Here is a 21558-nt window from a genome sequence, read left to right on the forward strand (position 1 = left end):
CGGGGTTCTGACCCCCAACTGCCGGAGAAACCTCTACTTTCCACAAGATGGCAGGCTAGCCTTCTGGAAAAAGCCAAGATAGAGAACAGAGACTCCTGGAGATGCCGGGGATTGAACCCGGTGCCTCATACATGCGAAGCATGCGCTCTACCACTGAGCTACATCCCCTCGACTGCACTCTAACGTTTTGCTGGATGCAAGGAGACTCTGAAGCCCATGGACTGCAAAGTCTCGATTTGAGACTAGAATGTAAAGTGTCAGGCTTGGAATTGCTCACACCTCACGTGTGAACTGTCTTCATGGAGCATATATTTAGTGCAATCAGGGATCGATTCTCCGGCAGGGCTTTTATTTGCTCAGTTTGGAATGCAAAACTTCTCAGGATTCCCAAAAATGTGACAACTATTGGTCTACTTTCCTGCTTGCTCAGCCTTTCGGGAGATGATTCCATTGGATATTCCCTCTTGCCCATCGGTATACATTCAAATTGAAGGCAAGTCATAGTGTGATTGGCTGCCAAGCAGCTACCTTTGGAGCAGTGCAATTGGAAGTCTGCCAAGGGCATACATATATTAATGCAATGCTTTGGTATTAGTTCTGATCAGCAGGTTTCCTTGACTGTTCTTCACACCTCCCCTAGCGACGACTATGTCATCCATTCCCTTTGAAAGCAGATAGAGTACGCTTCTTTTCCGGTATTTATCGAAGCTCTGGGAATTTTTCATAGTCAATGGAAGGTATTGTTGATTCAAAGCAAAAGCCATGGAAATTAAACCACAAAATCCTTCGAGCCGGATTTGAACCAGCGACCTAAGGATGCCTGAATTTATGCTACAGTCCTCCGCTCTACCAACTGAGCTATCGAAGGAGTAGTGGCAAACTTCCGTAGCACCAAAATTATCTCTCGCTCAAGAAAGGTTGTGGAGGGTGGGGACCAGGAGCAGACAGATGCACATCATCAATATTACCTGCCACTCCCCCTCAAAGTTACCAGAAAAGTAAGAGTCTCTGCTTTCGAGGAAGAACCCTTACCAATGACCAAGAGGGCTGCCACAGATTTCTATCCTAAATGTATTAAGATTGCCAAGATTAATCATCACTTTGATGGCTTAAACAAGTAAGATTCTTCTGTTGTATAAGCATCAAAAATGAGATAGCCCCATTTCATGGGTTTTTTCAAGGCAAACGTCTCACAGTTTAAGTGGGGTTGGTATCCCAGTTGCATGACATATCTCTTCCTTAATACTGATAGCCAGCCTTGTTTTCTGCCAAAATCCGAGACAAGCATGGCAAAAGTCTGGAGATGCCGGGGATTGAACCCGGGGCCTCATACATGCAAAGCATGCGCTCTACCACTGAGCTACATCCCCATGTCTGCCAAGTTTTACTGGCTGCCAAGTCAACCCATTTGACACTGCAGCATAAAGTCTCAGCCAGGAAAATCCTTAAGCCTCGTACCTGGAATATCTTCATGGTCTATAGTCCTATTTAGAGATGCTTGTGTGCAGCCTTCTTAGCGCAGTAGGCAGCGCGTCAGTCTCATAATCTGAAGGTCCTGAGTTCGATCCTCAGAGAGGGCATTTATTTCCTCCTTTTGGCAAGCAAAATTCTCAGATTTTCTTGAAAAGTGGAAACTATGCCTACTCCAAACACATTTTTCAAAGCAAACAATTTAAGCGGGGTTCTGACCCCCAACTGCCCGAGAAACCTCTACTTTCCACAAGATGGCAGGCTAGCCTTCTGGAAAAAGCCAAGATAGAGAACAGAGACTCCTGGAGATGCCGGGGATTGAACCCGGGGCCTCATACATGCGAAGCATGCGCTCTACCACTGAGCTACATCCCCTCGACTGCACTCTAACGTTTTGCTGGATGCAAGGAGACTCTGAAGCCCATGGACTGCAAAGTCTCGATTTGAGACTAGAATGTAAAGTGTCAGGCTTGGAATTGCTCACACCTCACGTGTGAACTGTCTTCATGGAGCATATATTTAGTGCAATCAGGGATCGATTCTCCGGCAGGGCTTTTATTTGCTCAGTTTGGAATGCAAAACTTCTCAGGATTCCCAAAAATGTGACAACTATTGGTCTACTTTCCTGCTTGCTCAGCCTTTCGGGAGATGATTCCATTGGATATTCCCTCTTGCCCATCGGTATACATTCAAATTGAAGGCAAGTCATAGTGTGATTGGCTGCCAAGCAGCTACCTTTGGAGCAGTGCAATTGGAAGTCTGCCAAGGGCATACATATATTAATGCAATGCTTTGGTATTAGTTCTGATCAGCAGGTTTCCTTGACTGTTCTTCACACCTCCCCTAGCGACGACTATGTCATCCATTCCCTTTGAAAGCAGATAGAGTACGCTTCTTTTCCGGTATTTATCGAAGCTCTGGGAATTTTTCATAGTCAATGGAAGGTATTGTTGATTCAAAGCAAAAGCCATGGAAATTAAACCACAAAATCCTTCGAGCCGGATTTGAACCAGCGACCTAAGGATGCCTGAATTTATGCTACAGTCCTCCGCTCTACCAACTGAGCTATCGAAGGAGTAGTGGCAAACTTCCGTAGCACCAAAATTATCTCTCGCTCAAGAAAGGTTGTGGAGGGTGGGGACCAGGAGCAGACAGATGCACATCATCAATATTACCTGCCACTCCCCCTCAAAGTTACCAGAAAAGTAAGAGTCTCTGCTTTCGAGGAAGAACCCTTACCAATGACCAAGAGGGCTGCCACAGATTTCTATCCTAAATGTATTAAGATTGCCAAGATTAATCATCACTTTGATGGCTTAAACAAGTAAGATTCTTCTGTTGTATAAGCATCAAAAATGAGATAGCCCCATTTCATGGGTTTTTTCAAGGCAAACGTCTCACAGTTTAAGTGGGGTTGGTATCCCAGTTGCATGACATATCTCTTCCTTAATACTGATAGCCAGCCTTGTTTTCTGCCAAAATCCGAGACAAGCATGGCAAAAGTCTGGAGATGCCGGGGATTGAACCCGGGGCCTCATACATGCAAAGCATGCGCTCTACCACTGAGCTACATCCCCATGTCTGCCAAGTTTTACTGGCTGCCAAGTCAACCCATTTGACACTGCAGCATAAAGTCTCAGCCAGGAAAATCCTTAAGCCTCGTACCTGGAATATCTTCATGGTCTATAGTCCTATTTAGAGATGCTTGTGTGCAGCCTTCTTAGCGCAGTAGGCAGCGCGTCAGTCTCATAATCTGAAGGTCCTGAGTTCGATCCTCAGAGAGGGCATTTATTTCCTCCTTTTGGCAAGCAAAATTCTCAGATTTTCTTGAAAAGTGGAAACTATGCCTACTCCAAACACATTTTTCAAAGCAAACAATTTAAGCGGGGTTCTGACCCCCAACTGCCGGAGAAACCTCTACTTTCCACAAGATGGCAGGCTAGCCTTCTGGAAAAAGCCAAGATAGAGAACAGAGACTCCTGGAGATGCCGGGGATTGAACCCGGTGCCTCATACATGCGAAGCATGCGCTCTACCACTGAGCTACATCCCCTCGACTGCACTCTAACGTTTTGCTGGATGCAAGGAGACTCTGAAGCCCATGGACTGCAAAGTCTCGATTTGAGACTAGAATGTAAAGTGTCAGGCTTGGAATTGCTCACACCTCACGTGTGAACTGTCTTCATGGAGCATATATTTAGTGCAATCAGGGATCGATTCTCCGGCAGGGCTTTTATTTGCTCAGTTTGGAATGCAAAACTTCTCAGGATTCCCAAAAATGTGACAACTATTGGTCTACTTTCCTGCTTGCTCAGCCTTTCGGGAGATGATTCCATTGGATATTCCCTCTTGCCCATCGGTATACATTCAAATTGAAGGCAAGTCATAGTGTGATTGGCTGCCAAGCAGCTACCTTTGGAGCAGTGCAATTGGAAGTCTGCCAAGGGCATACATATATTAATGCAATGCTTTGGTATTAGTTCTGATCAGCAGGTTTCCTTGACTGTTCTTCACACCTCCCCTAGCGACGACTATGTCATCCATTCCCTTTGAAAGCAGATAGAGTACGCTTCTTTTCCGGTATTTATCGAAGCTCTGGGAATTTTTCATAGTCAATGGAAGGTATTGTTGATTCAAAGCAAAAGCCATGGAAATTAAACCACAAAATCCTTCGAGCCGGATTTGAACCAGCGACCTAAGGATGCCTGAATTTATGCTACAGTCCTCCGCTCTACCAACTGAGCTATCGAAGGAGTAGTGGCAAACTTCCGTAGCACCAAAATTATCTCTCGCTCAAGAAAGGTTGTGGAGGGTGGGGACCAGGAGCAGACAGATGCACATCATCAATATTACCTGCCACTCCCCCTCAAAGTTACCAGAAAAGTAAGAGTCTCTGCTTTCGAGGAAGAACCCTTACCAATGACCAAGAGGGCTGCCACAGATTTCTATCCTAAATGTATTAAGATTGCCAAGATTAATCATCACTTTGATGGCTTAAACAAGTAAGATTCTTCTGTTGTATAAGCATCAAAAATGAGATAGCCCCATTTCATGGGTTTTTTCAAGGCAAACGTCTCACAGTTTAAGTGGGGTTGGTATCCCAGTTGCATGACATATCTCTTCCTTAATACTGATAGCCAGCCTTGTTTTCTGCCAAAATCCGAGACAAGCATGGCAAAAGTCTGGAGATGCCGGGGATTGAACCCGGGGCCTCATACATGCAAAGCATGCGCTCTACCACTGAGCTACATCCCCATGTCTGCCAAGTTTTACTGGCTGCCAAGTCAACCCATTTGACACTGCAGCATAAAGTCTCAGCCAGGAAAATCCTTAAGCCTCGTACCTGGAATATCTTCATGGTCTATAGTCCTATTTAGAGATGCTTGTGTGCAGCCTTCTTAGCGCAGTAGGCAGCGCGTTAGTCTCATAATCTGAAGGTCCTGAGTTCGATCCTCAGAGAGGGCATTTATTTCCTCCTTTTGGCAAGCAAAATTCTCAGATTTTCTTGAAAAGTGGAAACTATGCCTACTCCAAACACATTTTTCAAAGCAAACAATTTAAGCGGGGTTCTGACCCCCAACTGCCGGAGAAACCTCTACTTTCCACAAGATGGCAGGCTAGCCTTCTGGAAAAAGCCAAGATAGAGAACAGAGACTCCTGGAGATGCCGGGGATTGAACCCGGGGCCTCATACATGCAAAGCATGCGCTCTACCACTGAGCTACATCCCCTCGACTGCACTCTAACGTTTTGCTGGATGCAAGGAGACTCTGAAGCCCATGGACTGCAAAGTCTCGATTTGAGACTAGAATGTAAAGTGTCAGGCTTGGAATTGCTCACACCTCACGTGTGAACTGTCTTCATGGAGCATATATTTAGTGCAATCAGGGATCGATTCTCCGGCAGGGCTTTTATTTGCTCAGTTTGGAATGCAAAACTTCTCAGGATTCCCAAAAATGTGACAACTATTGGTCTACTTTCCTGCTTGCTCAGCCTTTCGGGAGATGATTCCATTGGATATTCCCTCTTGCCCATCGGTATACATTCAAATTGAAGGCAAGTCATAGTGTGATTGGCTGCCAAGCAGCTACCTTTGGAGCAGTGCAATTGGAAGTCTGCCAAGGGCATACATATATTAATGCAATGCTTTGGTATTAGTTCTGATCAGCAGGTTTCCTTGACTGTTCTTCACACCTCCCCTAGCGACGACTATGTCATCCATTCCCTTTGAAAGCAGATAGAGTACGCTTCTTTTCCGGTATTTATCGAAGCTCTGGGAATTTTTCATAGTCAATGGAAGGTATTGTTGATTCAAAGCAAAAGCCATGGAAATTAAACCACAAAATCCTTCGAGCCGGATTTGAACCAGCGACCTAAGGATGCCTGAATTTATGCTACAGTCCTCCGCTCTACCAACTGAGCTATCGAAGGAGTAGTGGCAAACTTCCGTAGCACCAAAATTATCTCTCGCTCAAGAAAGGTTGTGGAGGGTGGGGACCAGGAGCAGACAGATGCACATCATCAATATTACCTGCCACTCCCCCTCAAAGTTACCAGAAAAGTAAGAGTCTCTGCTTTCGAGGAAGAACCCTTACCAATGACCAAGAGGGCTGCCACAGATTTCTATCCTAAATGTATTAAGATTGCCAAGATTAATCATCACTTTGATGGCTTAAACAAGTAAGATTCTTCTGTTGTATAAGCATCAAAAATGAGATAGCCCCATTTCATGGGTTTTTTCAAGGCAAACGTCTCACAGTTTAAGTGGGGTTGGTATCCCAGTTGCATGACATATCTCTTCCTTAATACTGATAGCCAGCCTTGTTTTCTGCCAAAATCCGAGACAAGCATGGCAAAAGTCTGGAGATGCCGGGGATTGAACCCGGGGCCTCATACATGCAAAGCATGCGCTCTACCACTGAGCTACATCCCCATGTCTGCCAAGTTTTACTGGCTGCCAAGTCAACCCATTTGACACTGCAGCATAAAGTCTCAGCCAGGAAAATCCTTAAGCCTCGTACCTGGAATATCTTCATGGTCTATAGTCCTATTTAGAGATGCTTGTGTGCAGCCTTCTTAGCGCAGTAGGCAGCGCGTCAGTCTCATAATCTGAAGGTCCTGAGTTCGATCCTCAGAGAGGGCATTTATTTCCTCCTTTTGGCAAGCAAAATTCTCAGATTTTCTTGAAAAGTGGAAACTATGCCTACTCCAAACACATTTTTCAAAGCAAACAATTTAAGCGGGGTTCTGACCCCCAACTGCCGGAGAAACCTCTACTTTCCACAAGATGGCAGGCTAGCCTTCTGGAAAAAGCCAAGATAGAGAACAGAGACTCCTGGAGATGCCGGGGATTGAACCCGGGGCCTCATACATGCGAAGCATGCGCTCTACCACTGAGCTACATCCCCTCGACTGCACTCTAACGTTTTGCTGGATGCAAGGAGACTCTGAAGCCCATGGACTGCAAAGTCTCGATTTGAGACTAGAATGTAAAGTGTCAGGCTTGGAATTGCTCACACCTCACGTGTGAACTGTCTTCATGGAGCATATATTTAGTGCAATCAGGGATCGATTCTCCGGCAGGGCTTTTATTTGCTCAGTTTGGAATGCAAAACTTCTCAGGATTCCCAAAAATGTGACAACTATTGGTCTACTTTCCTGCTTGCTCAGCCTTTCGGGAGATGATTCCATTGGATATTCCCTCTTGCCCATCGGTATACATTCAAATTGAAGGCAAGTCATAGTGTGATTGGCTGCCAAGCAGCTACCTTTGGAGCAGTGCAATTGGAAGTCTGCCAAGGGCATACATATATTAATGCAATGCTTTGGTATTAGTTCTGATCAGCAGGTTTCCTTGACTGTTCTTCACACCTCCCCTAGCGACGACTATGTCATCCATTCCCTTTGAAAGCAGATAGAGTACGCTTCTTTTCCGGTATTTATCGAAGCTCTGGGAATTTTTCATAGTCAATGGAAGGTATTGTTGATTCAAAGCAAAAGCCATGGAAATTAAACCACAAAATCCTTCGAGCCGGATTTGAACCAGCGACCTAAGGATGCCTGAATTTATGCTACAGTCCTCCGCTCTACCAACTGAGCTATCGAAGGAGTAGTGGCAAACTTCCGTAGCACCAAAATTATCTCTCGCTCAAGAAAGGTTGTGGAGGGTGGGGACCAGGAGCAGACAGATGCACATCATCAATATTACCTGCCACTCCCCCTCAAAGTTACCAGAAAAGTAAGAGTCTCTGCTTTCGAGGAAGAACCCTTACCAATGACCAAGAGGGCTGCCACAGATTTCTATCCTAAATGTATTAAGATTGCCAAGATTAATCATCACTTTGATGGCTTAAACAAGTAAGATTCTTCTGTTGTATAAGCATCAAAAATGAGATAGCCCCATTTCATGGGTTTTTTCAAGGCAAACGTCTCACAGTTTAAGTGGGGTTGGTATCCCAGTTGCATGACATATCTCTTCCTTAATACTGATAGCCAGCCTTGTTTTCTGCCAAAATCCGAGACAAGCATGGCAAAAGTCTGGAGATGCCGGGGATTGAACCCGGGGCCTCATACATGCAAAGCATGCGCTCTACCACAGAGCTACATCCCCATGTCTGCCAAGTTTTACTGGCTGCCAAGTCAACCCATTTGACACTGCAGCATAAAGTCTCAGCCAGGAAAATCCTTAAGCCTCGTACCTGGAATATCTTCATGGTCTATAGTCCTATTTAGAGATGCTTGTGTGCAGCCTTCTTAGCGCAGTAGGCAGCGTGTCAGTCTCATAATCTGAAGGTCCTGAGTTCGATCCTCAGAGAGGGCATTTATTTCCTCCTTTTGGCAAGCAAAATTCTCAGATTTTCTTGAAAAGTGGAAACTATGCCTACTCCAAACACATTTTTCAAAGCAAACAATTTAAGCGGGGTTCTGACCCCCAACTGCCCGAGAAACCTCTACTTTCCACAAGATGGCAGGCTAGCCTTCTGGAAAAAGCCAAGATAGAGAACAGAGACTCCTGGAGATGCCGGGGATTGAACCCGGGGCCTCATACATGCGAAGCATGCGCTCTACCACTGAGCTACATCCCCTCGACTGCACTCTAACGTTTTGCTGGATGCAAGGAGACTCTGAAGCCCATGGACTGCAAAGTCTCGATTTGAGACTAGAATGTAAAGTGTCAGGCTTGGAATTGCTCACACCTCACGTGTGAACTGTCTTCATGGAGCATATATTTAGTGCAATCAGGGATCGATTCTCCGGCAGGGCTTTTATTTGCTCAGTTTGGAATGCAAAACTTCTCAGGATTCCCAAAAATGTGACAACTATTGGTCTACTTTCCTGCTTGCTCAGCCTTTCGGGAGATGATTCCATTGGATATTCCCTCTTGCCCATCGGTATACATTCAAATTGAAGGCAAGTCATAGTGTGATTGGCTGCCAAGCAGCTACCTTTGGAGCAGTGCAATTGGAAGTCTGCCAAGGGCATACATATATTAATGCAATGCTTTGGTATTAGTTCTGATCAGCAGGTTTCCTTGACTGTTCTTCACACCTCCCCTAGCGACGACTATGTCATCCATTCCCTTTGAAAGCAGATAGAGTACGCTTCTTTTCCGGTATTTATCGAAGCTCTGGGAATTTTTCATAGTCAATGGAAGGTATTGTTGATTCAAAGCAAAAGCCATGGAAATTAAACCACAAAATCCTTCGAGCCGGATTTGAACCAGCGACCTAAGGATGCCTGAATTTATGCTACAGTCCTCCGCTCTACCAACTGAGCTATCGAAGGAGTAGTGGCAAACTTCCGTAGCACCAAAATTATCTCTCGCTCAAGAAAGGTTGTGGAGGGTGGGGACCAGGAGCAGACAGATGCACATCATCAATATTACCTGCCACTCCCCCTCAAAGTTACCAGAAAAGTAAGAGTCTCTGCTTTCGAGGAAGAACCCTTACCAATGACCAAGAGGGCTGCCACAGATTTCTATCCTAAATGTATTAAGATTGCCAAGATTAATCATCACTTTGATGGCTTAAACAAGTAAGATTCTTCTGTTGTATAAGCATCAAAAATGAGATAGCCCCATTTCATGGGTTTTTTCAAGGCAAACGTCTCACAGTTTAAGTGGGGTTGGTATCCCAGTTGCATGACATATCTCTTCCTTAATACTGATAGCCAGCCTTGTTTTCTGCCAAAATCCGAGACAAGCATGGCAAAAGTCTGGAGATGCCGGGGATTGAACCCGGGGCCTCATACATGCAAAGCATGCGCTCTACCACTGAGCTACATCCCCATGTCTGCCAAGTTTTACTGGCTGCCAAGTCAACCCATTTGACACTGCAGCATAAAGTCTCAGCCAGGAAAATCCTTAAGCCTCGTACCTGGAATATCTTCATGGTCTATAGTCCTATTTAGAGATGCTTGTGTGCAGCCTTCTTAGCGCAGTAGGCAGCGCGTCAGTCTCATAATCTGAAGGTCCTGAGTTCGATCCTCAGAGAGGGCATTTATTTCCTCCTTTTGGCAAGCAAAATTCTCAGATTTTCTTGAAAAGTGGAAACTATGCCTACTCCAAACACATTTTTCAAAGCAAACAATTTAAGCGGGGTTCTGACCCCCAACTGCCGGAGAAACCTCTACTTTCCACAAGATGGCAGGCTAGCCTTCTGGAAAAAGCCAAGATAGAGAACAGAGACTCCTGGAGATGCCGGGGATTGAACCCGGGGCCTCATACATGCAAAGCATGCGCTCTACCACTGAGCTACATCCCCTCGACTGCACTCTAACGTTTTGCTGGATGCAAGGAGACTCTGAAGCCCATGGACTGCAAAGTCTCGATTTGAGACTAGAATGTAAAGTGTCAGGCTTGGAATTGCTCACACCTCACGTGTGAACTGTCTTCATGGAGCATATATTTAGTGCAATCAGGGATCGATTCTCCGGCAGGGCTTTTATTTGCTCAGTTTGGAATGCAAAACTTCTCAGGATTCCCAAAAATGTGACAACTATTGGTCTACTTTCCTGCTTGCTCAGCCTTTCGGGAGATGATTCCATTGGATATTCCCTCTTGCCCATCGGTATACATTCAAATTGAAGGCAAGTCATAGTGTGATTGGCTGCCAAGCAGCTACCTTTGGAGCAGTGCAATTGGAAGTCTGCCAAGGGCATACATATATTAATGCAATGCTTTGGTATTAGTTCTGATCAGCAGGTTTCCTTGACTGTTCTTCACACCTCCCCTAGCGACGACTATGTCATCCATTCCCTTTGAAAGCAGATAGAGTACGCTTCTTTTCCGGTATTTATCGAAGCTCTGGGAATTTTTCATAGTCAATGGAAGGTATTGTTGATTCAAAGCAAAAGCCATGGAAATTAAACCACAAAATCCTTCGAGCCGGATTTGAACCAGCGACCTAAGGATGCCTGAATTTATGCTACAGTCCTCCGCTCTACCAACTGAGCTATCGAAGGAGTAGTGGCAAACTTCCGTAGCACCAAAATTATCTCTCGCTCAAGAAAGGTTGTGGAGGGTGGGGACCAGGAGCAGACAGATGCACATCATCAATATTACCTGCCACTCCCCCTCAAAGTTACCAGAAAAGTAAGAGTCTCTGCTTTCGAGGAAGAACCCTTACCAATGACCAAGAGGGCTGCCACAGATTTCTATCCTAAATGTATTAAGATTGCCAAGATTAATCATCACTTTGATGGCTTAAACAAGTAAGATTCTTCTGTTGTATAAGCATCAAAAATGAGATAGCCCCATTTCATGGGTTTTTTCAAGGCAAACGTCTCACAGTTTAAGTGGGGTTGGTATCCCAGTTGCATGACATATCTCTTCCTTAATACTGATAGCCAGCCTTGTTTTCTGCCAAAATCCGAGACAAGCATGGCAAAAGTCTGGAGATGCCGGGGATTGAACCCGGGGCCTCATACATGCAAAGCATGCGCTCTACCACTGAGCTACATCCCCATGTCTGCCAAGTTTTACTGGCTGCCAAGTCAACCCATTTGACACTGCAGCATAAAGTCTCAGCCAGGAAAATCCTTAAGCCTCGTACCTGGAATATCTTCATGGTCTATAGTCCTATTTAGAGATGCTTGTGTGCAGCCTTCTTAGCGCAGTAGGCAGCGCGTCAGTCTCATAATCTGAAGGTCCTGAGTTCGATCCTCAGAGAGGGCATTTATTTCCTCCTTTTGGCAAGCAAAATTCTCAGATTTTCTTGAAAAGTGGAAACTATGCCTACTCCAAACACATTTTTCAAAGCAAACAATTTAAGCGGGGTTCTGACCCCCAACTGCCGGAGAAACCTCTACTTTCCACAAGATGGCAGGCTAGCCTTCTGGAAAAAGCCAAGATAGAGAACAGAGACTCCTGGAGATGCCGGGGATTGAACCCGGGGCCTCATACATGCGAAGCATGCGCTCTACCACTGAGCTACATCCCCTCGACTGCACTCTAACGTTTTGCTGGATGCAAGGAGACTCTGAAGCCCATGGACTGCAAAGTCTCGATTTGAGACTAGAATGTAAAGTGTCAGGCTTGGAATTGCTCACACCTCACGTGTGAACTGTCTTCATGGAGCATATATTTAGTGCAATCAGGGATCGATTCTCCGGCAGGGCTTTTATTTGCTCAGTTTGGAATGCAAAACTTCTCAGGATTCCCAAAAATGTGACAACTATTGGTCTACTTTCCTGCTTGCTCAGCCTTTCGGGAGATGATTCCATTGGATATTCCCTCTTGCCCATCGGTATACATTCAAATTGAAGGCAAGTCATAGTGTGATTGGCTGCCAAGCAGCTACCTTTGGAGCAGTGCAATTGGAAGTCTGCCAAGGGCATACATATATTAATGCAATGCTTTGGTATTAGTTCTGATCAGCAGGTTTCCTTGACTGTTCTTCACACCTCCCCTAGCGACGACTATGTCATCCATTCCCTTTGAAAGCAGATAGAGTACGCTTCTTTTCCGGTATTTATCGAAGCTCTGGGAATTTTTCATAGTCAATGGAAGGTATTGTTGATTCAAAGCAAAAGCCATGGAAATTAAACCACAAAATCCTTCGAGCCGGATTTGAACCAGCGACCTAAGGATGCCTGAATTTATGCTACAGTCCTCCGCTCTACCAACTGAGCTATCGAAGGAGTAGTGGCAAACTTCCGTAGCACCAAAATTATCTCTCGCTCAAGAAAGGTTGTGGAGGGTGGGGACCAGGAGCAGACAGATGCACATCATCAATATTACCTGCCACTCCCCCTCAAAGTTACCAGAAAAGTAAGAGTCTCTGCTTTCGAGGAAGAACCCTTACCAATGACCAAGAGGGCTGCCACAGATTTCTATCCTAAATGTATTAAGATTGCCAAGATTAATCATCACTTTGATGGCTTAAACAAGTAAGATTCTTCTGTTGTATAAGCATCAAAAATGAGATAGCCCCATTTCATGGGTTTTTTCAAGGCAAACGTCTCACAGTTTAAGTGGGGTTGGTATCCCAGTTGCATGACATATCTCTTCCTTAATACTGATAGCCAGCCTTGTTTTCTGCCAAAATCCGAGACAAGCATGGCAAAAGTCTGGAGATGCCGGGGATTGAACCCGGGGCCTCATACATGCAAAGCATGCGCTCTACCACTGAGCTACATCCCCATGTCTGCCAAGTTTTACTGGCTGCCAAGTCAACCCATTTGACACTGCAGCATAAAGTCTCAGCCAGGAAAATCCTTAAGCCTCGTACCTGGAATATCTTCATGGTCTATAGTCCTATTTAGAGATGCTTGTGTGCAGCCTTCTTAGCGCAGTAGGCAGCGCGTTAGTCTCATAATCTGAAGGTCCTGAGTTCGATCCTCAGAGAGGGCATTTATTTCCTCCTTTTGGCAAGCAAAATTCTCAGATTTTCTTGAAAAGTGGAAACTATGCCTACTCCAAACACATTTTTCAAAGCAAACAATTTAAGCGGGGTTCTGACCCCCAACTGCCGGAGAAACCTCTACTTTCCACAAGATGGCAGGCTAGCCTTCTGGAAAAAGCCAAGATAGAGAACAGAGACTCCTGGAGATGCCGGGGATTGAACCCGGGGCCTCATACATGCAAAGCATGCGCTCTACCACTGAGCTACATCCCCTCGACTGCACTCTAACGTTTTGCTGGATGCAAGGAGACTCTGAAGCCCATGGACTGCAAAGTCTCGATTTGAGACTAGAATGTAAAGTGTCAGGCTTGGAATTGCTCACACCTCACGTGTGAACTGTCTTCATGGAGCATATATTTAGTGCAATCAGGGATCGATTCTCCGGCAGGGCTTTTATTTGCTCAGTTTGGAATGCAAAACTTCTCAGGATTCCCAAAAATGTGACAACTATTGGTCTACTTTCCTGCTTGCTCAGCCTTTCGGGAGATGATTCCATTGGATATTCCCTCTTGCCCATCGGTATACATTCAAATTGAAGGCAAGTCATAGTGTGATTGGCTGCCAAGCAGCTACCTTTGGAGCAGTGCAATTGGAAGTCTGCCAAGGGCATACATATATTAATGCAATGCTTTGGTATTAGTTCTGATCAGCAGGTTTCCTTGACTGTTCTTCACACCTCCCCTAGCGACGACTATGTCATCCATTCCCTTTGAAAGCAGATAGAGTACGCTTCTTTTCCGGTATTTATCGAAGCTCTGGGAATTTTTCATAGTCAATGGAAGGTATTGTTGATTCAAAGCAAAAGCCATGGAAATTAAACCACAAAATCCTTCGAGCCGGATTTGAACCAGCGACCTAAGGATGCCTGAATTTATGCTACAGTCCTCCGCTCTACCAACTGAGCTATCGAAGGAGTAGTGGCAAACTTCCGTAGCACCAAAATTATCTCTCGCTCAAGAAAGGTTGTGGAGGGTGGGGACCAGGAGCAGACAGATGCACATCATCAATATTACCTGCCACTCCCCCTCAAAGTTACCAGAAAAGTAAGAGTCTCTGCTTTCGAGGAAGAACCCTTACCAATGACCAAGAGGGCTGCCACAGATTTCTATCCTAAATGTATTAAGATTGCCAAGATTAATCATCACTTTGATGGCTTAAACAAGTAAGATTCTTCTGTTGTATAAGCATCAAAAATGAGATAGCCCCATTTCATGGGTTTTTTCAAGGCAAACGTCTCACAGTTTAAGTGGGGTTGGTATCCCAGTTGCATGACATATCTCTTCCTTAATACTGATAGCCAGCCTTGTTTTCTGCCAAAATCCGAGACAAGCATGGCAAAAGTCTGGAGATGCCGGGGATTGAACCCGGGGCCTCATACATGCAAAGCATGCGCTCTACCACTGAGCTACATCCCCATGTCTGCCAAGTTTTACTGGCTGCCAAGTCAACCCATTTGACACTGCAGCATAAAGTCTCAGCCAGGAAAATCCTTAAGCCTCGTACCTGGAATATCTTCATGGTCTATAGTCCTATTTAGAGATGCTTGTGTGCAGCCTTCTTAGCGCAGTAGGCAGCGCGTCAGTCTCATAATCTGAAGGTCCTGAGTTCGATCCTCAGAGAGGGCATTTATTTCCTCCTTTTGGCAAGCAAAATTCTCAGATTTTCTTGAAAAGTGGAAACTATGCCTACTCCAAACACATTTTTCAAAGCAAACAATTTAAGCGGGGTTCTGACCCCCAACTGCCGGAGAAACCTCTACTTTCCACAAGATGGCAGGCTAGCCTTCTGGAAAAAGCCAAGATAGAGAACAGAGACTCCTGGAGATGCCGGGGATTGAACCCGGGGCCTCATACATGCGAAGCATGCGCTCTACCACTGAGCTACATCCCCTCGACTGCACTCTAACGTTTTGCTGGATGCAAGGAGACTCTGAAGCCCATGGACTGCAAAGTCTCGATTTGAGACTAGAATGTAAAGTGTCAGGCTTGGAATTGCTCACACCTCACGTGTGAACTGTCTTCATGGAGCATATATTTAGTGCAATCAGGGATCGATTCTCCGGCAGGGCTTTTATTTGCTCAGTTTGGAATGCAAAACTTCTCAGGATTCCCAAAAATGTGACAACTATTGGTCTACTTTCCTGCTTGCTCAGCCTTTCGGGAGATGATTCCATTGGATATTCCCTCTTGCCCATCGGTATACATTCAAATTGAAGGCAAGTCATAGTGTGATTGGCTGCCAAGCAGCTACCTTTGGAGCAGTGCAATTGGAAGTCTGCCAAGGGCATACATATATTAATGCAATGCTTTGGTATTAGTTCTGATCAGCAGGTTTCCTTGACTGTTCTTCACACCTCCCCTAGCGACGACTATGTCATCCATTCCCTTTGAAAGCAGATAGAGTACGCTTCTTTTCCGGTATTTATCGAAGCTCTGGGAATTTTTCATAGTCAATGGAAGGTATTGTTGATTCAAAGCAAAAGCCATGGAAATTAAACCACAAAATCCTTCGAGCCGGATTTGAACCAGCGACCTAAGGATGCCTGAATTTATGCTACAGTCCTCCGCTCTACCAACTGAGCTATCGAAGGAGTAGTGGCAAACTTCCGTAGCACCAAAATTATCTCTCGCTCAAGAAAGGTTGTGGAGGGTGGGGACCAGGAGCAGACAGATGCACATCATCAATATTACCTGCCACTCCCCCTCAAAGTTACCAGAAAAGTAAGAGTCTCTGCTTTCGAGGAAGAACCCTTACCAATGACCAAGAGGGCTGCCACAGATTTCTATCCTAAATGTATTAAGATTGCCAAGATTAATCATCACTTTGATGGCTTAAACAAGTAAGATTCTTCTGTTGTATAAGCATCAAAAATGAGATAGCCCCATTTCATGGGTTTTTTCAAGGCAAACGTCTCACAGTTTAAGTGGGGTTGGTATCCCAGTTGCATGACATATCTCTTCCTTAATACTGATAGCCAGCCTTGTTTTCTGCCAAAATCCGAGACAAGCATGGCAAAAGTCTGGAGATGCCGGGGATTGAACCCGGGGCCTCATACATGCAAAGCATGCGCTCTACCACAGAGCTACATCCCCATGTCTGCCAAGTTTTACTGGCTGCCAAGTCAACCCATTTGACACTGCAGCATAAAGTCTCAGCCAGGAAAATCCTTAAGCCTCGTACCTGGAATATCTTCATGGTCTATAGTCCTATTTAGAGATGCTTGTGTGCAGCCTTCTTAGCGCAGTAGGCAGCGTGTCAGTCTCATAATCTGAAGGTCCTGAGTTCGATCCTCAGAGAGGGCATTTATTTCCTCCTTTTGGCAAGCAAAATTCTCAGATTTTCTTGAAAAGTGGAAACTATGCCTACTCCAAACACATTTTTCAAAGCAAACAATTTAAGCGGGGTTCTGACCCCCAACTGCCCGAGAAACCTCTACTTTCCACAAGATGGCAGGCTAGCCTTCTGGAAAAAGCCAAGATAGAGAACAGAGACTCCTGGAGATGCCGGGGATTGAACCCGGGGCCTCATACATGCGAAGCATGCGCTCTACCACTGAGCTACATCCCCTCGACTGCACTCTAACGTTTTGCTGGATGCAAGGAGACTCTGAAGCCCATGGACTGCAAAGTCTCGATTTGAGACTAGAATGTAAAGTGTCAGGCTTGGAATTGCTCACACCTCACGTGTGAACTGTCTTCATGGAGCATATATTTAGTGCAATCAGGGATCGATTCTCCGGCAGGGCTTTTATTTGCTCAGTTTGGAATGCAAAACTTCTCAGGATTCCCAAAAATGTGACAACTATTGGTCTACTTTCCTGCTTGCTCAGCCTTTCGGGAGATGATTCCATTGGATATTCCCTCTTGCCCATCGGTATACATTCAAATTGAAGGCAAGTCATAGTGTGATTGGCTGCCAAGCAGCTACCTTTGGAGCAGTGCAATTGGAAGTCTGCCAAGGGCATACATATATTAATGCAATGCTTTGGTATTAGTTCTGATCAGCAGGTTTCCTTGACTGTTCTTCACACCTCCCCTAGCGACGACTATGTCATCCATTCCCTTTGAAAGCAGATAGAGTACGCTTCTTTTCCGGTATTTATCGAAGCTCTGGGAATTTTTCATAGTCAATGGAAGGTATTGTTGATTCAAAGCAAAAGCCATGGAAATTAAACCACAAAATCCTTCGAGCCGGATTTGAACCAGCGACCTAAGGATGCCTGAATTTATGCTACAGTCCTCCGCTCTACCAACTGAGCTATCGAAGGAGTAGTGGCAAACTTCCGTAGCACCAAAATTATCTCTCGCTCAAGAAAGGTTGTGGAGGGTGGGGACCAGGAGCAGACAGATGCACATCATCAATATTACCTGCCACTCCCCCTCAAAGTTACCAGAAAAGTAAGAGTCTCTGCTTTCGAGGAAGAACCCTTACCAATGACCAAGAGGGCTGCCACAGATTTCTATCCTAAATGTATTAAGATTGCCAAGATTAATCATCACTTTGATGGCTTAAACAAGTAAGATTCTTCTGTTGTATAAGCATCAAAAATGAGATAGCCCCATTTCATGGGTTTTTTCAAGGCAAACGTCTCACAGTTTAAGTGGGGTTGGTATCCCAGTTGCATGACATATCTCTTCCTTAATACTGATAGCCAGCCTTGTTTTCTGCCAAAATCCGAGACAAGCATGGCAAAAGTCTGGAGATGCCGGGGATTGAACCCGGGGCCTCATACATGCAAAGCATGCGCTCTACCACTGAGCTACATCCCCATGTCTGCCAAGTTTTACTGGCTGCCAAGTCAACCCATTTGACACTGCAGCATAAAGTCTCAGCCAGGAAAATCCTTAAGCCTCGTACCTGGAATATCTTCATGGTCTATAGTCCTATTTAGAGATGCTTGTGTGCAGCCTTCTTAGCGCAGTAGGCAGCGCGTCAGTCTCATAATCTGAAGGTCCTGAGTTCGATCCTCAGAGAGGGCATTTATTTCCTCCTTTTGGCAAGCAAAATTCTCAGATTTTCTTGAAAAGTGGAAACTATGCCTACTCCAAACACATTTTTCAAAGCAAACAATTTAAGCGGGGTTCTGACCCCCAACTGCCGGAGAAACCTCTACTTTCCACAAGATGGCAGGCTAGCCTTCTGGAAAAAGCCAAGATAGAGAACAGAGACTCCTGGAGATGCCGGGGATTGAACCCGGGGCCTCATACATGCAAAGCATGCGCTCTACCACTGAGCTACATCCCCTCGACTGCACTCTAACGTTTTGCTGGATGCAAGGAGACTCTGAAGCCCATGGACTGCAAAGTCTCGATTTGAGACTAGAATGTAAAGTGTCAGGCTTGGAATTGCTCACACCTCACGTGTGAACTGTCTTCATGGAGCATATATTTAGTGCAATCAGGGATCGATTCTCCGGCAGGGCTTTTATTTGCTCAGTTTGGAATGCAAAACTTCTCAGGATTCCCAAAAATGTGACAACTATTGGTCTACTTTCCTGCTTGCTCAGCCTTTCGGGAGATGATTCCATTGGATATTCCCTCTTGCCCATCGGTATACATTCAAATTGAAGGCAAGTCATAGTGTGATTGGCTGCCAAGCAGCTACCTTTGGAGCAGTGCAATTGGAAGTCTGCCAAGGGCATACATATATTAATGCAATGCTTTGGTATTAGTTCTGATCAGCAGGTTTCCTTGACTGTTCTTCACACCTCCCCTAGCGACGACTATGTCATCCATTCCCTTTGAAAGCAGATAGAGTACGCTTCTTTTCCGGTATTTATCGAAGCTCTGGGAATTTTTCATAGTCAATGGAAGGTATTGTTGATTCAAAGCAAAAGCCATGGAAATTAAACCACAAAATCCTTCGAGCCGGATTTGAACCAGCGACCTAAGGATGCCTGAATTTATGCTACAGTCCTCCGCTCTACCAACTGAGCTATCGAAGGAGTAGTGGCAAACTTCCGTAGCACCAAAATTATCTCTCGCTCAAGAAAGGTTGTGGAGGGTGGGGACCAGGAGCAGACAGATGCACATCATCAATATTACCTGCCACTCCCCCTCAAAGTTACCAGAAAAGTAAGAGTCTCTGCTTTCGAGGAAGAACCCTTACCAATGACCAAGAGGGCTGCCACAGATTTCTATCCTAAATGTATTAAGATTGCCAAGATTAATCATCACTTTGATGGCTTAAACAAGTAAGATTCTTCTGTTGTATAAGCATCAAAAATGAGATAGCCCCATTTCATGGGTTTTTTCAAGGCAAACGTCTCACAGTTTAAGTGGGGTTGGTATCCCAGTTGCATGACATATCTCTTCCTTAATACTGATAGCCAGCCTTGTTTTCTGCCAAAATCCGAGACAAGCATGGCAAAAGTCTGGAGATGCCGGGGATTGAACCCGGGGCCTCATACATGCAAAGCATGCGCTCTACCACTGAGCTACATCCCCATGTCTGCCAAGTTTTACTGGCTGCCAAGTCAACCCATTTGACACTGCAGCATAAAGTCTCAGCCAGGAAAATCCTTAAGCCTCGTACCTGGAATATCTTCATGGTCTATAGTCCTATTTAGAGATGCTTGTGTGCAGCCTTCTTAGCGCAGTAGGCAGCGCGTCAGTCTCATAATCTGAAGGTCCTGAGTTCGATCCTCAGAGAGGGCATTTATTTCCTCCTTTTGGCAAGCAAAATTCTCAGATTTTCTTGAAAAGTGGAAACTATGCCTACTCCAAACACATTTTTCAAAGCAAACAATTTAAGCGGGGTTCTGACCCCCAACTGCCGGAGAAACCTCTACTTTCCACAAGATGGCAGGCTAGCCTTCTGGAAAAAGCCAAGATAGAGAACAGAGACTCCTGGAGATGCCGGGGATTGAACCCGGGGCCTCATACATGCGAAGCATGCGCTCTACCACTGAGCTACATCCCCTCGACTGCACTCTAACGTTTTGCTGGATGCAAGGAGACTCTGAAGCCCATGGACTGCAAAGTCTCGATTTGAGACTAGAATGTAAAGTGTCAGGCTTGGAATTGCTCACACCTCACGTGTGAACTGTCTTCATGGAGCATATATTTAGTGCAATCAGGGATCGATTCTCCGGCAGGGCTTTTATGGGCTTTTATTTGCTCAGTTTGGAATGCAAAACTTCTCAGGATTCCCAAAAATGTGACAACTATTGGTCTACTTTCCTGCTTGCTCAGCCTTTCGGGAGATGATTCCATTGGATATTCCCTCTTGCCCATCGGTATACATTCAAATTGAAGGCAAGTCATAGTGTGATTGGCTGCCAAGCAGCTACCTTTGGAGCAGTGCAATTGGAAGTCTGCCAAGGGCATACATATATTAATGCAATGCTTTGGTATTAGTTTCTGATCAGCAGGTTTCCTTGACTGTTCTTCACACCTCCCTAGCGACGACTATGTCATCCATTCCCTTTGAAAGCAGATAGAGTACGCTTCTTTTCCGGTATTTATCGAAGCTCTGGGAATTTTTCATAGTCAATGGAAGGTATTGTTGATTCAAAGCAAAAGCCATGGAAATTAAACCACAAAATCCTTCTGAGCCGGATTTGAACCAGCGACCTAAGGATGCCTGAATTTATGCTACAGTCCTCCGCTCTACCAACTGAGCTATCGAAGGAGTAGTGGCAAACTTCCGTTGCACCAAAATTATCTCTCGCTCAAGAAAGGTTGTGGAGGGTGGGACCAGGAGCAGACAGATGCACATCATCAATATTACCTGCCACTCCCCCTCAAAGGTTACCAGAAAAGTAAGAGTCTCTGCTTTCGAGGAAGAAACCCTTACCAATGACCAAGAGGGCTGCCACAGATTTCTATCCTAAATGTATTAAAATTGCCAAGATTAATCATCACTTTGATGGCTTAAACAAGTAAGATTCTTCTGTTGTATAAGCATCAAAAATGAGATAGCCCCATTTCATGGGTTTTTTCAAGGCAAACGTCTCACAGTTTAAGTGGGGTTGGTATCCCAGTTGCATGACATATCTCTTCCTTAATACTGATAGCCAGCCTTGTTTTCTGCCAAAATCCGAGACAAAGCATGGCAAAAGGTCTGGGATGCCGGGGATTGAACCCGGGGGCCTCATACATGCAAAGCATGCGCTCTACCACTGAGCTACATCCCCATGTCTGCCAAGTTTTACTGGCTGCCAAGTCAACCCATTTGACACTGCAG

The 21558-nt window shown here is 45.2% G+C and overlaps 51 non-coding genes across 51 annotated transcripts; 12 read left to right on the top strand and 39 right to left on the bottom strand.

Moving 5' to 3' along the window:
• Nucleotides 1-96: 96 nt before the first annotated feature.
• Nucleotides 97-168, bottom strand: TRNAA-CGC (transfer RNA alanine (anticodon CGC)). The gene has a single exon. It is a non-coding gene; the product is annotated as a tRNA-Ala (tRNA).
• A 614-nt stretch (nucleotides 169-782) lies between these two features.
• Nucleotides 783-868, bottom strand: TRNAY-GUA (transfer RNA tyrosine (anticodon GUA)). Its single transcript is given in 2 exon segments — nucleotides 783-818; nucleotides 832-868. It is a non-coding gene; the product is annotated as a tRNA-Tyr (tRNA).
• Nucleotides 869-1298: 430 nt separating this feature from the next.
• TRNAA-UGC (transfer RNA alanine (anticodon UGC)) lies at nucleotides 1299-1370 on the bottom strand. The gene has a single exon. It is a non-coding gene; the product is annotated as a tRNA-Ala (tRNA).
• A 137-nt stretch (nucleotides 1371-1507) lies between these two features.
• On the top strand, nucleotides 1508-1580 carry TRNAM-CAU (transfer RNA methionine (anticodon CAU)). The gene has a single exon. It is a non-coding gene; the product is annotated as a tRNA-Met (tRNA).
• Nucleotides 1581-1773: 193 nt separating this feature from the next.
• On the bottom strand, nucleotides 1774-1845 carry TRNAA-CGC (transfer RNA alanine (anticodon CGC)). Its single transcript has one exon. It is a non-coding gene; the product is annotated as a tRNA-Ala (tRNA).
• Nucleotides 1846-2459: 614 nt separating this feature from the next.
• On the bottom strand, nucleotides 2460-2545 carry TRNAY-GUA (transfer RNA tyrosine (anticodon GUA)). The gene is given in 2 exon segments: nucleotides 2460-2495; nucleotides 2509-2545. It is a non-coding gene; the product is annotated as a tRNA-Tyr (tRNA).
• Nucleotides 2546-2975: 430 nt separating this feature from the next.
• TRNAA-UGC (transfer RNA alanine (anticodon UGC)) lies at nucleotides 2976-3047 on the bottom strand. Its single transcript has one exon. It is a non-coding gene; the product is annotated as a tRNA-Ala (tRNA).
• A 137-nt stretch (nucleotides 3048-3184) lies between these two features.
• Nucleotides 3185-3257, top strand: TRNAM-CAU (transfer RNA methionine (anticodon CAU)). Its single transcript has one exon. It is a non-coding gene; the product is annotated as a tRNA-Met (tRNA).
• A 193-nt stretch (nucleotides 3258-3450) lies between these two features.
• TRNAA-CGC (transfer RNA alanine (anticodon CGC)) lies at nucleotides 3451-3522 on the bottom strand. The gene has a single exon. It is a non-coding gene; the product is annotated as a tRNA-Ala (tRNA).
• A 614-nt stretch (nucleotides 3523-4136) lies between these two features.
• TRNAY-GUA (transfer RNA tyrosine (anticodon GUA)) lies at nucleotides 4137-4222 on the bottom strand. Its single transcript is given in 2 exon segments — nucleotides 4137-4172; nucleotides 4186-4222. It is a non-coding gene; the product is annotated as a tRNA-Tyr (tRNA).
• A 430-nt stretch (nucleotides 4223-4652) lies between these two features.
• Nucleotides 4653-4724, bottom strand: TRNAA-UGC (transfer RNA alanine (anticodon UGC)). Its single transcript has one exon. It is a non-coding gene; the product is annotated as a tRNA-Ala (tRNA).
• Nucleotides 4725-4861: 137 nt separating this feature from the next.
• Nucleotides 4862-4934, top strand: TRNAM-CAU (transfer RNA methionine (anticodon CAU)). Its single transcript has one exon. It is a non-coding gene; the product is annotated as a tRNA-Met (tRNA).
• Nucleotides 4935-5127: 193 nt separating this feature from the next.
• On the bottom strand, nucleotides 5128-5199 carry TRNAA-UGC (transfer RNA alanine (anticodon UGC)). Its single transcript has one exon. It is a non-coding gene; the product is annotated as a tRNA-Ala (tRNA).
• A 614-nt stretch (nucleotides 5200-5813) lies between these two features.
• On the bottom strand, nucleotides 5814-5899 carry TRNAY-GUA (transfer RNA tyrosine (anticodon GUA)). Its single transcript is given in 2 exon segments — nucleotides 5814-5849; nucleotides 5863-5899. It is a non-coding gene; the product is annotated as a tRNA-Tyr (tRNA).
• A 430-nt stretch (nucleotides 5900-6329) lies between these two features.
• TRNAA-UGC (transfer RNA alanine (anticodon UGC)) lies at nucleotides 6330-6401 on the bottom strand. Its single transcript has one exon. It is a non-coding gene; the product is annotated as a tRNA-Ala (tRNA).
• A 137-nt stretch (nucleotides 6402-6538) lies between these two features.
• Nucleotides 6539-6611, top strand: TRNAM-CAU (transfer RNA methionine (anticodon CAU)). Its single transcript has one exon. It is a non-coding gene; the product is annotated as a tRNA-Met (tRNA).
• A 193-nt stretch (nucleotides 6612-6804) lies between these two features.
• TRNAA-CGC (transfer RNA alanine (anticodon CGC)) lies at nucleotides 6805-6876 on the bottom strand. Its single transcript has one exon. It is a non-coding gene; the product is annotated as a tRNA-Ala (tRNA).
• Nucleotides 6877-7490: 614 nt separating this feature from the next.
• Nucleotides 7491-7576, bottom strand: TRNAY-GUA (transfer RNA tyrosine (anticodon GUA)). Its single transcript is given in 2 exon segments — nucleotides 7491-7526; nucleotides 7540-7576. It is a non-coding gene; the product is annotated as a tRNA-Tyr (tRNA).
• Nucleotides 7577-8006: 430 nt separating this feature from the next.
• Nucleotides 8007-8078, bottom strand: TRNAA-UGC (transfer RNA alanine (anticodon UGC)). The gene has a single exon. It is a non-coding gene; the product is annotated as a tRNA-Ala (tRNA).
• A 137-nt stretch (nucleotides 8079-8215) lies between these two features.
• Nucleotides 8216-8288, top strand: TRNAM-CAU (transfer RNA methionine (anticodon CAU)). The gene has a single exon. It is a non-coding gene; the product is annotated as a tRNA-Met (tRNA).
• A 193-nt stretch (nucleotides 8289-8481) lies between these two features.
• TRNAA-CGC (transfer RNA alanine (anticodon CGC)) lies at nucleotides 8482-8553 on the bottom strand. The gene has a single exon. It is a non-coding gene; the product is annotated as a tRNA-Ala (tRNA).
• Nucleotides 8554-9167: 614 nt separating this feature from the next.
• TRNAY-GUA (transfer RNA tyrosine (anticodon GUA)) lies at nucleotides 9168-9253 on the bottom strand. The gene is given in 2 exon segments: nucleotides 9168-9203; nucleotides 9217-9253. It is a non-coding gene; the product is annotated as a tRNA-Tyr (tRNA).
• Nucleotides 9254-9683: 430 nt separating this feature from the next.
• Nucleotides 9684-9755, bottom strand: TRNAA-UGC (transfer RNA alanine (anticodon UGC)). Its single transcript has one exon. It is a non-coding gene; the product is annotated as a tRNA-Ala (tRNA).
• A 137-nt stretch (nucleotides 9756-9892) lies between these two features.
• Nucleotides 9893-9965, top strand: TRNAM-CAU (transfer RNA methionine (anticodon CAU)). The gene has a single exon. It is a non-coding gene; the product is annotated as a tRNA-Met (tRNA).
• A 193-nt stretch (nucleotides 9966-10158) lies between these two features.
• TRNAA-UGC (transfer RNA alanine (anticodon UGC)) lies at nucleotides 10159-10230 on the bottom strand. The gene has a single exon. It is a non-coding gene; the product is annotated as a tRNA-Ala (tRNA).
• Nucleotides 10231-10844: 614 nt separating this feature from the next.
• On the bottom strand, nucleotides 10845-10930 carry TRNAY-GUA (transfer RNA tyrosine (anticodon GUA)). The gene is given in 2 exon segments: nucleotides 10845-10880; nucleotides 10894-10930. It is a non-coding gene; the product is annotated as a tRNA-Tyr (tRNA).
• Nucleotides 10931-11360: 430 nt separating this feature from the next.
• Nucleotides 11361-11432, bottom strand: TRNAA-UGC (transfer RNA alanine (anticodon UGC)). Its single transcript has one exon. It is a non-coding gene; the product is annotated as a tRNA-Ala (tRNA).
• A 137-nt stretch (nucleotides 11433-11569) lies between these two features.
• Nucleotides 11570-11642, top strand: TRNAM-CAU (transfer RNA methionine (anticodon CAU)). The gene has a single exon. It is a non-coding gene; the product is annotated as a tRNA-Met (tRNA).
• A 193-nt stretch (nucleotides 11643-11835) lies between these two features.
• Nucleotides 11836-11907, bottom strand: TRNAA-CGC (transfer RNA alanine (anticodon CGC)). Its single transcript has one exon. It is a non-coding gene; the product is annotated as a tRNA-Ala (tRNA).
• A 614-nt stretch (nucleotides 11908-12521) lies between these two features.
• TRNAY-GUA (transfer RNA tyrosine (anticodon GUA)) lies at nucleotides 12522-12607 on the bottom strand. Its single transcript is given in 2 exon segments — nucleotides 12522-12557; nucleotides 12571-12607. It is a non-coding gene; the product is annotated as a tRNA-Tyr (tRNA).
• Nucleotides 12608-13037: 430 nt separating this feature from the next.
• Nucleotides 13038-13109, bottom strand: TRNAA-UGC (transfer RNA alanine (anticodon UGC)). The gene has a single exon. It is a non-coding gene; the product is annotated as a tRNA-Ala (tRNA).
• A 137-nt stretch (nucleotides 13110-13246) lies between these two features.
• TRNAM-CAU (transfer RNA methionine (anticodon CAU)) lies at nucleotides 13247-13319 on the top strand. Its single transcript has one exon. It is a non-coding gene; the product is annotated as a tRNA-Met (tRNA).
• Nucleotides 13320-13512: 193 nt separating this feature from the next.
• TRNAA-UGC (transfer RNA alanine (anticodon UGC)) lies at nucleotides 13513-13584 on the bottom strand. Its single transcript has one exon. It is a non-coding gene; the product is annotated as a tRNA-Ala (tRNA).
• A 614-nt stretch (nucleotides 13585-14198) lies between these two features.
• Nucleotides 14199-14284, bottom strand: TRNAY-GUA (transfer RNA tyrosine (anticodon GUA)). Its single transcript is given in 2 exon segments — nucleotides 14199-14234; nucleotides 14248-14284. It is a non-coding gene; the product is annotated as a tRNA-Tyr (tRNA).
• Nucleotides 14285-14714: 430 nt separating this feature from the next.
• On the bottom strand, nucleotides 14715-14786 carry TRNAA-UGC (transfer RNA alanine (anticodon UGC)). The gene has a single exon. It is a non-coding gene; the product is annotated as a tRNA-Ala (tRNA).
• A 137-nt stretch (nucleotides 14787-14923) lies between these two features.
• TRNAM-CAU (transfer RNA methionine (anticodon CAU)) lies at nucleotides 14924-14996 on the top strand. The gene has a single exon. It is a non-coding gene; the product is annotated as a tRNA-Met (tRNA).
• Nucleotides 14997-15189: 193 nt separating this feature from the next.
• Nucleotides 15190-15261, bottom strand: TRNAA-CGC (transfer RNA alanine (anticodon CGC)). Its single transcript has one exon. It is a non-coding gene; the product is annotated as a tRNA-Ala (tRNA).
• A 614-nt stretch (nucleotides 15262-15875) lies between these two features.
• TRNAY-GUA (transfer RNA tyrosine (anticodon GUA)) lies at nucleotides 15876-15961 on the bottom strand. Its single transcript is given in 2 exon segments — nucleotides 15876-15911; nucleotides 15925-15961. It is a non-coding gene; the product is annotated as a tRNA-Tyr (tRNA).
• Nucleotides 15962-16391: 430 nt separating this feature from the next.
• TRNAA-UGC (transfer RNA alanine (anticodon UGC)) lies at nucleotides 16392-16463 on the bottom strand. Its single transcript has one exon. It is a non-coding gene; the product is annotated as a tRNA-Ala (tRNA).
• Nucleotides 16464-16600: 137 nt separating this feature from the next.
• TRNAM-CAU (transfer RNA methionine (anticodon CAU)) lies at nucleotides 16601-16673 on the top strand. The gene has a single exon. It is a non-coding gene; the product is annotated as a tRNA-Met (tRNA).
• Nucleotides 16674-16866: 193 nt separating this feature from the next.
• Nucleotides 16867-16938, bottom strand: TRNAA-CGC (transfer RNA alanine (anticodon CGC)). The gene has a single exon. It is a non-coding gene; the product is annotated as a tRNA-Ala (tRNA).
• A 614-nt stretch (nucleotides 16939-17552) lies between these two features.
• TRNAY-GUA (transfer RNA tyrosine (anticodon GUA)) lies at nucleotides 17553-17638 on the bottom strand. The gene is given in 2 exon segments: nucleotides 17553-17588; nucleotides 17602-17638. It is a non-coding gene; the product is annotated as a tRNA-Tyr (tRNA).
• Nucleotides 17639-18068: 430 nt separating this feature from the next.
• Nucleotides 18069-18140, bottom strand: TRNAA-UGC (transfer RNA alanine (anticodon UGC)). Its single transcript has one exon. It is a non-coding gene; the product is annotated as a tRNA-Ala (tRNA).
• Nucleotides 18141-18277: 137 nt separating this feature from the next.
• Nucleotides 18278-18350, top strand: TRNAM-CAU (transfer RNA methionine (anticodon CAU)). Its single transcript has one exon. It is a non-coding gene; the product is annotated as a tRNA-Met (tRNA).
• A 193-nt stretch (nucleotides 18351-18543) lies between these two features.
• Nucleotides 18544-18615, bottom strand: TRNAA-UGC (transfer RNA alanine (anticodon UGC)). The gene has a single exon. It is a non-coding gene; the product is annotated as a tRNA-Ala (tRNA).
• A 614-nt stretch (nucleotides 18616-19229) lies between these two features.
• Nucleotides 19230-19315, bottom strand: TRNAY-GUA (transfer RNA tyrosine (anticodon GUA)). Its single transcript is given in 2 exon segments — nucleotides 19230-19265; nucleotides 19279-19315. It is a non-coding gene; the product is annotated as a tRNA-Tyr (tRNA).
• Nucleotides 19316-19745: 430 nt separating this feature from the next.
• Nucleotides 19746-19817, bottom strand: TRNAA-UGC (transfer RNA alanine (anticodon UGC)). The gene has a single exon. It is a non-coding gene; the product is annotated as a tRNA-Ala (tRNA).
• Nucleotides 19818-19954: 137 nt separating this feature from the next.
• TRNAM-CAU (transfer RNA methionine (anticodon CAU)) lies at nucleotides 19955-20027 on the top strand. The gene has a single exon. It is a non-coding gene; the product is annotated as a tRNA-Met (tRNA).
• Nucleotides 20028-20220: 193 nt separating this feature from the next.
• On the bottom strand, nucleotides 20221-20292 carry TRNAA-CGC (transfer RNA alanine (anticodon CGC)). Its single transcript has one exon. It is a non-coding gene; the product is annotated as a tRNA-Ala (tRNA).
• A 624-nt stretch (nucleotides 20293-20916) lies between these two features.
• TRNAY-GUA (transfer RNA tyrosine (anticodon GUA)) lies at nucleotides 20917-21003 on the bottom strand. The gene is given in 2 exon segments: nucleotides 20917-20953; nucleotides 20967-21003. It is a non-coding gene; the product is annotated as a tRNA-Tyr (tRNA).
• A 432-nt stretch (nucleotides 21004-21435) lies between these two features.
• Nucleotides 21436-21509, bottom strand: TRNAA-UGC (transfer RNA alanine (anticodon UGC)). The gene has a single exon. It is a non-coding gene; the product is annotated as a tRNA-Ala (tRNA).
• Between the last annotated feature and the right edge of the window lie 49 nt (nucleotides 21510-21558).

This window comes from Lissotriton vulgaris, unplaced genomic scaffold, assembly GCF_964263255.1.
Source record: "Lissotriton vulgaris unplaced genomic scaffold, aLisVul1.2 SCAFFOLD_2797, whole genome shotgun sequence".
Classification (NCBI taxonomy): domain Eukaryota; kingdom Metazoa; phylum Chordata; class Amphibia; order Caudata; family Salamandridae; genus Lissotriton; species Lissotriton vulgaris.